The 11,184-nt window shown below is 37.4% G+C and overlaps 1 non-coding gene across 1 annotated transcript; it reads left to right on the top strand.

The window, feature by feature from the left end:
• The first annotated feature begins 8,836 nt into the window (after positions 1-8,836).
• Positions 8,837-8,911, top strand: Trnas-aga. The gene has a single exon. It is a non-coding gene; the product is annotated as a tRNA-Ser (tRNA).
• The last annotated feature ends 2,273 nt before the right edge of the window (positions 8,912-11,184 follow it).

Genomic DNA, 11,184 nt, shown 5'->3' on the forward strand with positions numbered 1-11,184 from the left:
ACTTACCTTTGGATTTTTTCCCCATTAGGATTTCAAATATTTGGTTCCACTGAGTAATCTTTCATCTAGTCATAATGAAATATCACTATAATGAGAGTTCTTCAGCAAAAATTTTATGCACCATGTTTTATTGGAGATAAATGACAATCCATTTTCAGTAAGCCACCTGTTAATGTTACTAATCACCCTATTTGCTAAACAATTTACATTCTTTCTGTTCCATGTCTTTCATAATGACAGTTGTCTGAATCTCAAATGAAAGAAATATTTGTATCCTATGTTATGGTGCTAACAGATCATTGATATGTATATCTACACAGTGAACCAAGAACAGAAACCTAAAGAAACTATGTGGCCCCTTTTTCAACATACCACTCAGATTCATATTTCTTTCTTGTTCCTTGAACAGGAAAATGCCCTTAAAGCATTCTACCTTCCATATATGAAAGAAACACAAGTCCATAATACTCCATCTCACAGGAAAAATACTAGTACAGCCAATGTAATTTAAGGTCTTCCTAAATCAATGGAGATACAAATTATTCTCCGCTTCTCATTCAATCTTGAAAGTACTTCACACAAAGAGAAAAATAAATTGCATTTTCTGTTGCTGCCCCTTTCTGAAAGTGATGTTGTAAATCTAACATTAGTAATTGACGCTGTGGTACATTATGACTCACTTACAAAATGTATTCTTAAAAAAATGAAGTAATGAAAGTGACCTGTAGCTGGTCACACTACCTCATTTGATAAAGTAATTATACTAAAAATTAATCTGCCTCCATAGATCAGTGGTCAGCTGATATTTGGAGGAACGATATTCTGTTCCCAGTACTGTAAAGGTTTTTCCTTGGTGGCCAGACTGGAACAGCTTGCACTCAGCCTTGTGACGACAATTGAGGAGCTGCTTGAGTGAGAAATAGTGACTCCAAGGTCACAAAAGCTGTCAATGATGAGGAGAACAGTGAGCTGACCCCACGCCCCTCCATTCTGCATCCAGTGACACCACTGGCAGAGGATCATATGGTGGCTGGTCAGTTCAGCCATGCAGCCAAATTACAGAGCTTTACCACTATAGAATATATTAATCTGTCTAGAAGCTGATTAGACCTGAAAGACACATTGAACAGGTAACTAACTACATCACAAATGTATGATGTGCTGATCACAATAAAGCTACTTGATAATACACTGATGGAAAAATTTTTTCTGCACTGAGAAGGAGTTGTGCAATATTAAATGAAAGCTGGTGGGCATGTATCTACACCTGAAAGATGATGTCAATTCAAATGTCATGCCAGTCATATAAAAGTGGTGCTACTAACACCACTATGAAGGTGAAAATCAGGTTCCTTTAAATACGTGCTGTAATGGTCATGAGAGTTGGTTATCTTTCAGACTGGATATGGTGAGTTGATGTTAGACAAGAAAGCCTTTAAGGTGACAGAGATGCCATTATCGACACTTCACTGAGTTTGAATGAGGCCATGTAATAGGGCTATGAGAAGCCAGATGTTCCTTCTGTGATACTGGAGAAAAACTTGGCAGGAATGTAGCCACTGCATACAGTTGCTCGGAGTGGTGGTCACGTGACCTATACCTGGTCGCCAGAAGACCAGGCTCTGGACAGCCAACTGGCACTATCGAGAGGGAAGACTGTCATAATTGGCATACAGCTGTGTCAATTATACTGCATCTGCAGCAGCAATCTGAGCAGTGGTTGGCACCACCGTGACACAACAAACTATTACAAATTGGCTACTTTGAGGACAGCTCTGAGCCAGATGCCCTGAAATGTGCGTTCTACTGACCCAAAAACCATCATTTGTGACCTCAGTGGTGTGAAGCAAGAACTCATTACAGGTCAGGGTGGAGGTTTGTTGTGTTTTCTGATGAAAGCTAGTTCTGCCTTGGTGCAAGTGATGGCTGTATGTAGGTTGGAAGGAGGCCAGTTGAGGACCTGTACCCAATCTGTCTGCATGCTAGACACACTGGACCACACCTGGAGTTATGGTCCGGGGAGCAACTTTGTATGACAATAGAAGCACTCTCACGGTTATCCCAAGCATCCTGACTGCAGATTTGCATGTTAGTCTGGTGATTCGACCTATTGCACTGCTATTCATGACCATCATTCTGGGGAGTTTTTCCCAACAGGATAACACCTACCCACATACCACTGTTGTAACCAACTTGCTCTGCAGAGAGTTAACATGTTGCCTTGATCTGCTTGATCACCAGCTCTGTCTCCAATTGAGCACATATGGGACATCATTGGATGACAGCTCCAGCATCAGCCACAAACAGCCTTAATCATCTCTGTATTGACCAATCCAAGTGCAACAGTCATGGAACTCCATACCACAAACTTGACATCCGCCACCTGTACGACATAATGCATGCCCATTCGCACTCTACATTCTCATGGTTACACTAGTTATTAATGTACTAGCATTTCACATTTGCAATGGCTTATCTCACAATTACATTTAACTGTGATCTTGCCATCTTAACCACTGAAATATGTTACTTAGAAAAATGTATTCCCAAAACTTCATTACTCTACATTAATTTTTTTTTTGTTGGTATTGTGATTTTTTCCATTAGTGTATATCCGACCTCTTCAGATATTTACTCTTTGATGATTTAGTAATTGAGTCACTGTCGCCCTTCCAGTTTGTTTCTTGCAACTGCACGTTTCCTGCAACTGCATGTGACATAACTCTGTTGGATCATAATATTTTAAACTTGTCTTTCCAAGAAAATTTTTATTTAAGCTGCAAGGGATTAACACAAAGTGGTCATTGAATGATTTGTACAACTCTAATGGTACCGTACACTAATAGTTTCATTTTCACATGGACAAGGTGAAATATTTGGAGCACCTAATTTCTGTCCTGAAACTTGTTACATTATGAACAACATAATGGCTTTTTTTCTGAGAGCCACTATTTTCTTGATTTAATGCTTTGCTTAGCCTATATTATGACATTCTACAGTACTTTGCAGCTTTGTTAGCAGCAAAATTCAACAACTAGGTTGTGATTGTTTTCATATTTTGTTACAATTTCCAGTCATTTATTAATTTAGAAATGAATAAATTAGTTGTTGATTAATCCATTATGTCTTCCTTGCATGGATTCTTCTTATGTCTTATAATTATTTCAACACAACATTTTAGCTTCCAGATTTCTTAAGCTCTCCTGAAGCATCTGTTAATATTCTCATTATTTGCAACAATTGTTTAATTTGAATTAAAATTTAAATTATTTTCCCTTCACTGCAGTGCTATATCACAGTATTATTTTTAATTAGAGTAAATTCAGCTATACTTTAATTTTTTATCTTGTTATTGTTTCAAGTATCATTTCCTTCAGATTATGTGCCATACATGTATTTTGGTCTGGAACAAAGTGATCTTCTGCTCATTTTTCTTCATTGTAACTAGTTCCTTAACTCACATTTCATATTACAACTGTAATTCACATATGTTGTGTTGGCAGAAGAGCCAACACCGTGTTACAACTGGAGGCCGAAATGCACGCGTTTTAGCTCACGCAGGCTGGCGTGAGGAGGGAAGAACTATACTGACATGAGGTCTGGAACATGACAAGGAATAAGAGTTCAGAAAACGGACGTAAGTAGTTTGATACTTAACTTTAATCCATTAATGATGAATGTCGCTCTTGACAGTGCATGATTCACAACATTATCTGTTAATAATACATTTTTGAAGAATATGGCGCCTTGCTAGGTCGTAGCAAATGATGTAGCTGAAGGCTATACTAAACTGTCGTCTCTGCAAATGAGAGCGTATGGAGTCAGTGAACCATCGATAGCAAAGTCGGCTGTACAACTGGGGCGAGTGCTAGGGAGTCTAGACTAGACCTGCCGTGTGGCAGCACTCGGTCTACAATCACTGATAGTGGCGACACACAGGTCCGACGTATACTAATGGACCGCGGCCGATTTAAAGGCTACCACCTAACAAGTGTGGTGTCTGGCGGTGACACCACAACATATTGTCCATTGATCAAGAGTACTGACTGTGCAATTAGCTGACTTCATGGGTTGGCATCCAACTCCTTTTGTGTCAATATCTTGAGTGCACTTTAAACTTATCAAATCACTATTGTTATTATTATTAATACTATTATTATTATTATGCACTCATGATTACTATTTTCTCTTCATTTCTAATTCCCAAAAATAAATCACACTACTTTTTCTTTATATTCCAGTACCTCTTTATACTACTGTTCTCCTTTGCACCCAAAGTCTTGTCACAGTTTTTTCTTCTTCTGTCTGCAATATTTCATAGAAATTTGACCTGTACCTGCTAAAATTTAGTCCCCCAAACTATTCCTGAGATTCTGTCTCACTCATGAAAACCCATCACCTCCTCCCCTAGCCCTAACACCATAAGTGTCAAGTGACTGTAGCAGAAAAATATCCACAATCTGTAAATTTCATGTTGCTATCCGCCATTGGTTCGTTGATTTAGGGGAGGGAACCAATCAGCGAGGTCATCAGTCCTGTCAGATTAGAAAGGATGGGGAAGGAAGTCAGCTGTGCCCTTTCAAAGGAACCATCCCAGCATTTCCCTGAAGCAATTTAGGGAAATCACAAAAAACCTAAATCCGGATGGCCAGATGCAGGTTTGAACTGTCCTCCTCCCATATGGGAGTCCAGTGTGCTAACCACTGCACCACTTTGCTTGGTTTGCTATCTGCCATTCGCAATCATGTTTTGGAGGTGAATTGTAGACTATGTTTCCAATCAATGCACTATCAGTCTAGGAAATGACAATTTTGGAACATTTTTCCTGCTACAGAACTAATGTCTCTGGGAAACATCTGGACACAATCATAAGTGGCATTAGCACCAACCTGGTTGCTAAACTTCCAGGGAGCTAACCACTGCTACTTACAGTAATACTAACGGTATGTAGACAACTAAAGTGGCATAGACTCATTACTGCCTACCATTGTAGTGACACCAACAGGTAGAAACATGCTATGCAACTAGCTGTTCCTGCCACCTCAGAAGATCTGTTCACCAATGAGTTATTCATGTTTCTGTGACCCACTGAAGTCTACATAATGTCTCTCAAGCTAGGCCCCAGCCTCTCTCAATACAGGTCATAAATACATGTCACTCTCATAACTTCGATTCTTATTCACATATCAGAATTATATACTATTTCATGACCTGGATTTGTGGCCACATATTATCAAAATTCAGTGCTATGAACAGTTGCTAACAATGAGGAACACTCAAAGTTGCTCAGCTGCCCACTTCTTTCAGTAATTACTTGCTTTCTGAAAGCTCTACTGTCTTTGTATGTGGCACTTTATTAAGCAATTCAGCTATGATTAATGCCCCTCACTAAACTATTAATACAGAATACGAATAAGAGAGCTCTGCTACACTATTTTTAGATGCATGGCTCATCTGTGTCTCTACTGGAAACTCTCCAGCATGAGAGACATGTTTCCTGTTTCCCCAAAAATCATAACAACACCACTCTCTCAAAAGTTAAAAGCACAGGATGAATTGAGCAGTAAATGGTGGAGTGACAGTATTAAGTACAGCACAAGCTGTAACTTCTGCAAGCTGTAAATTCTGTGCCTGTCAATTATTTTTCTCTTGAAGACTATTACATATGTGTGTTCCATTATCTGTACTAATCATGGAATTCTTTAATTTTATGTAAAGCTGACGTAACTTATTTCAAAGTAATATACTCTATATTTGGTATATTTTATGTATCTTTGAAGTGTTTAGCTTTACACTAGTAACAGCTTTCTGCCTCTACCTTGCTTTCAGATGCATATTTATTATTGTCAGTTAAGATTAGATTAGATTAGATTTACTTTCATTCCAACTGATCCACAGTGAGGAGGTCCTCCAGGATGTAGAACATATCAGAAAAACAATAATACATGACAAATATTTACAACTGAAACAAATAAGCTAATGTACCTTCCATAATGAACACTATATGAAAGAATCATTTTGCAAACACTAATGCAATGAATTTAAAATACAAAAGTTTTTTTTTTATTTATAAGGTTATAAGGTGATAAATATGTAATAGAACTACTACAATACTTATTGACAATGAAACACATTACTGCACTGAAATGGTGCAGAAGTTATATTGTACACACACACACACACACACACACACACACACACAAATCAGTTGGTTTGTTGGTTCTACTGAGAAATTCATCAATGGAGTAGAATGAGTTGGTGACCAATAAATCCTTTAGGCTTCTCTTAAACTGAATTTCATTGGTTGTTAAGCTTTTTATGGCTGCTGGCAAGTTACTGAAAATGTGTGTTCCTGAATAATGCACGCCTTTTTGTACAAGACTAAGTGACTTTAAATCCTTGTGAAGATTATTCATATTTCTAGTATTGATTCCATGAATTGAGCTGTTGGCTTGAAAAAGTGATATATTTTTAATGACAAATTTCATTAATGAATAAATATATTGGGAAGCAATAGTTAGAATCCCTAGTTCGCTAAACAGACTTCTGCAGGATGTTCTTGAGTTCACACCACATATAACTCTTACTGCACGTTTTTGCGCCCAGAAAAGTTTAGCTTGGCTTGATGAATTACCCCAAAAAATAATCTCATATGACATTATGGAATGAAAGTAAGCATAGTATGTCCGCCTTTACATTTTTATATCCCGTATGTCTGACACAATTTGAATTGCAAATAGAGATTTGTTAAGATGTTTCAGAAGTTCTGTGGTGTGCTCCTCCCAGTTGAATTTATTATCAAGCTGTAATCCCAAGAATTTAACACTGTCCACTTCTTCTGTCTGCTTATCATGATATGTTAGGCATATACTCGTGAGACACCCCTTACAAGTTCTAAACTGCATGTAGTGTGTTTTTTTCAAGTTTAGTGACAAAGAATTGGTTAGGAACCAGCGATTAATGTCCAAAAATATTTTATTATTTGTTCTTTCTAAGACTACACTTCATTTGCTATTTATTGCTATGTTTGTATCATCGACAAATGAAACGAACTTGGAATCTGGTAATGTTACTGATGAAAGGTCATTGATATACACAAGAAAAAGTAAGGACCCTAAAATGGAACCTTATGGGACCCCACATGTAATTAGTTTCCAGTTGGATGATGCCTGATAGCTTAATCGTGTCTCTTTCCTAATAACACCCTTTGTTTCCTGCTATAGATATAAGATTTGAACCTTTTTGTAGCATTTCCTCTTACACCATTATATTATAATTTACTTAAAAGGATATTGTGATTTACACAGTCAAATGCCTTTGACAGATCACTAAATATACCAGTTGCCTGCAATTTTTTGTCTAATGAATTAAGCACATTTTCACAGTAAGTGTAGATAGCCTTCTCAATATCAGAACCCTTTAGAAATCTGAACTGCGACTTTGACAGTATGTTATTTGAGATAAGATGGTTATAAAGCCGACTGTACATTACTTTTTCTAAAACTTTTGAGAATGCTGGCAAAAGTGAAATTGGACAGAAATTAAATGCTATTTCTTTATTTCCATTCTTAAACAGTGGCTTAACTTCAGCATATTTCAACCATTCAGGAAATATTCCACCGATAAATGACTGGTTACACAGATAGCTTAATATGTTACTTAACTCAGAATCACGTTTTTTATTTAACTTTGATGATATTTCATCATACCCACTAGATGTTTTTGATTTTAAAGATTTTATGATGACATTATTTCTGCTGGGGTAGTGAGAGTCAAATTCATATTGTGGAAGTTAGTTAATATGTCTAGTCTGAGGTATTCCATAGTAGCACCTACAGAACCTGAAAACCCCATCTTTTCAGTAACAGTTATAAAATGTTTGTTAAAAAGTTCTGCAACACTATACACATCTGTCACCAATGTATCATTTACTCTTAATGCTATTTGTCCCTCTTCATGTCTGGTTCTACCGGTCTCCTCCTTCACTACATCCCATATTGTCTTTATTTTGTTATCTGATATGACTATCTTTTCCTTGTACTATATTTGCTTTGATGTTCGTATTACACTCTTTAGTATTTTGCAGTATTTCTTGTAATGTGCTATAGAATCAACATCAGAACTGTTTCGGATTGACAGATACAGTTTTCCTTTTGTTTTGCAAGATATCCCTACTCCTTGAGCAATCCATGGCTTCTTTGCAGACTTTGCTCTAACCTTGGTTAGTTATTGGGGAAAACAGTGTTCTAATAAGGTAAGTACTTTATTAGCAAAAGTGTTATATTTTCCATTCATGCCATGAGCACTGTAAGCATCAGTCCAGTGAATGTCTCAGTGGAGTGTCCTAAAATAATCAATTGTTGGCTAATTGATTACCCTCTTGAGCTCAGATTTAACAGATTTTATATCCTGTTCAGTATTAACATTTAACAGAAGGAACTGCATGTTATGGTCCGAGAGGCCATTGACTATTGGTTTTGTAATATAATTTTGTTCATTGGACTTTTCTATAAAGATATTATCAATGGGTGTTTGTGAGCAATTGGCTACCCTAGTGGGGAACTTTACAGTGGGAATTAAGTTATACGATAGTGTTACTACCTCAAATAAGTTCTTATTGGGAGGGTCTTCAAGAAAATCTACATTGAAATCACCATCAACCATCAACTCTCATTCTGGAAACATCTCCTAGGTTGTGGCTAAGCCATGTCTCCGCAATCTCCTTTCTTTCAGGAGTACTAGTACTGCAAGGTTCGCAGGAGAGCTTCTGTAAAGTTTGGAAGGTAGGAGACCAGGTACTGGCAGAAGTAAAGCTGTGAGAATGGGGCGTGAGTCATGCTTGGGTAGCTCAGTTGGTAGAGCACTTGCCCAAGAAAGGCAAAGGTCCCGAGTTCGAGTCTCGGTCCAGCACACAGTTTTAATCTGCCAGGAAGTTTCACCTGGGTCTAATAATTTGTATGGATGTGAAACAGAGTTATCACACAGGTTCAGTTGCAGGAAAACCAGATGGCAGACTGTTTCCTTGGCAAAATACTGTGCAAAGGCAGTCAGTCTATAAAACAGACTTCTTACAAAACATGTGTGTGTTCAGTCTTGAACTATTGCTCAGGTGTGTGGGACCTATACCAAATAGACTAACAGGGTATACTGAATGTGTTCAAAGGTCAACACAAATGGGCACAGGCTCGTTTGGCGAGTAGGAGTGTGTCACCGAAATGCTGAAAAACTCGATCTGGCAAATGAATGCAGATAGATGTCAACTATTCCACAAAAGCTTATATCCCAACTTTCAAGAATTATTATTAAGTGAAGAAAATAGAGATATTCCTGAGCCCCCTACATGTCATTCCCACAGGGACCATGAAGACACGATGAGTCTAATTACGGTGCACACAGAGACATTCAAATTATTGTTCTTTCTGAGCCCATCACAACAGGATGAAACCCTAACATTTGCTACAGTACTAAATACCCTCTACTATGCACTTCACTTTGGTTTTGCAGAGTACACATGTAAATGTAAATTTAGAGAGAAGTTTATTATTAATTGAGAATCTGAGTAAAAGACAAGTAATACAATCCTTTAGGAAAACAACTGACAGAAAGATTAAGGTATAGCCAATACATACATATAGAACACTTTTATGCAGAGATCAGATACGTAATCACTGAGAGTGTAGAATGTACCTTGTCCTAAACTATGGTTTGCAATAGAAACAATAGGCTCTTCTATGCTGACAGTTTGCACAAGTGATTCCTAATGAGCCTTATTTCTAGGCAGACTGTTTCTCTACCTTCCACCAACAAACCACCGTACAATTCAACTTCATACCCTTCATACTGTTAGCATTATAAATATGTCAATGGGGTATAAATAAAAAGTGTGTGTAGTTGAGGTGTCCAGTCATCAACAGGCACAGAAATGAGACTAAGAATGTTGCTGCTTTCAGAGGAATCCTTCTTCAGAGCTAACAGAATACACATACACAAACAGACAATAAAAATTCTCTTTTATTAATCTTCTGAGTCCACCAATCCCTATCTCTCATTGACCAAATACAGGAGAAACAAATCTCCATAGCACTCTCTGCTCCTTTCACAGGATACTGTTGCTGTGCAACCCTAATTATCTACGCCCTATCTTCCAAACTGAAACTCTTGTCCTTCAACATCTCAAAGATCACTCCAGACACCATCTTTTTCAATTTTCTGACATCCTACTCCTTAATCAAGTGTACGATTGGGGGGAAAAGAAGGAAAAGCTGTGCAGATGTAGATGTATTCTATATGCTCTGTAGAAGGATTCATCTGAAAGCTAGCAAAGTTCTCTGTCTTGTCTCTATTGACAACTCGGCACTTCAACTGTATGGAGACTTGTTACCTTTATCCTTTCGTTACCTATACTGTTTCAGCTATGAAATGGCACTATTATGATAAAATATGATTATTTTTACTTTTGCAGGATCATTTCTCTGTATTCTGACTAGCTGCCAGTCTTTACATGAAATTAAAGTCACATCCAGCTCTGAATGGATTTTGCTTTATCTTTGTCATACAGGCCGTAATTATACAGGCCATTCTTATCTAAACAACATGAAATTACACTTAATACTTAATGTTGCTTATTAGGATATGTCTTTGCATCACTAACATGACAGTGTCATTAAATGAATGTGAGGTGTCTGTGTCCACTGTTCCAACATGGATGAGATGAAATCCTCTTCTAATCTAAAATCATTCTTTAAAGAGCTGAGTCATCTAGAAAAACAAAGCTAAATTCAGCATAACAGCCAATATGTAGGGCAAGGCAATGAACCATGAGATTAAATTTTCAGAGATTTATCAGAAACATCTTTCAATGAGTAGAGATGGGTAGAAAACGAATAAGTACTCTGTGATCTGTAGTTTAGGAAAGAAAGAGTGCTGACCCTACTGAGCACTATGAGACAAATACAGCTAGACCATACCACCTGAATCTAGTAATGGTCACCAGTGTATCACATGCAACAGTGAATTTTGTCCATTGATTCTAGAACATTTACAAAAGATCCCATTTAGTTCTGTAGACTTTTTAGGCATAGTTAAATAATTCCATAGCAGCACAAAAATCAGTGTACAAATGCTTAAAGGTGCACTACAAAGACACCTGGCAATTAAAATAAACAATACAGACATAAAACTCAC

Source organism: Schistocerca americana, chromosome X (genome assembly GCF_021461395.2).
Source record: "Schistocerca americana isolate TAMUIC-IGC-003095 chromosome X, iqSchAmer2.1, whole genome shotgun sequence".
Lineage (NCBI taxonomy): Eukaryota > Metazoa > Arthropoda > Insecta > Orthoptera > Acrididae > Schistocerca > Schistocerca americana.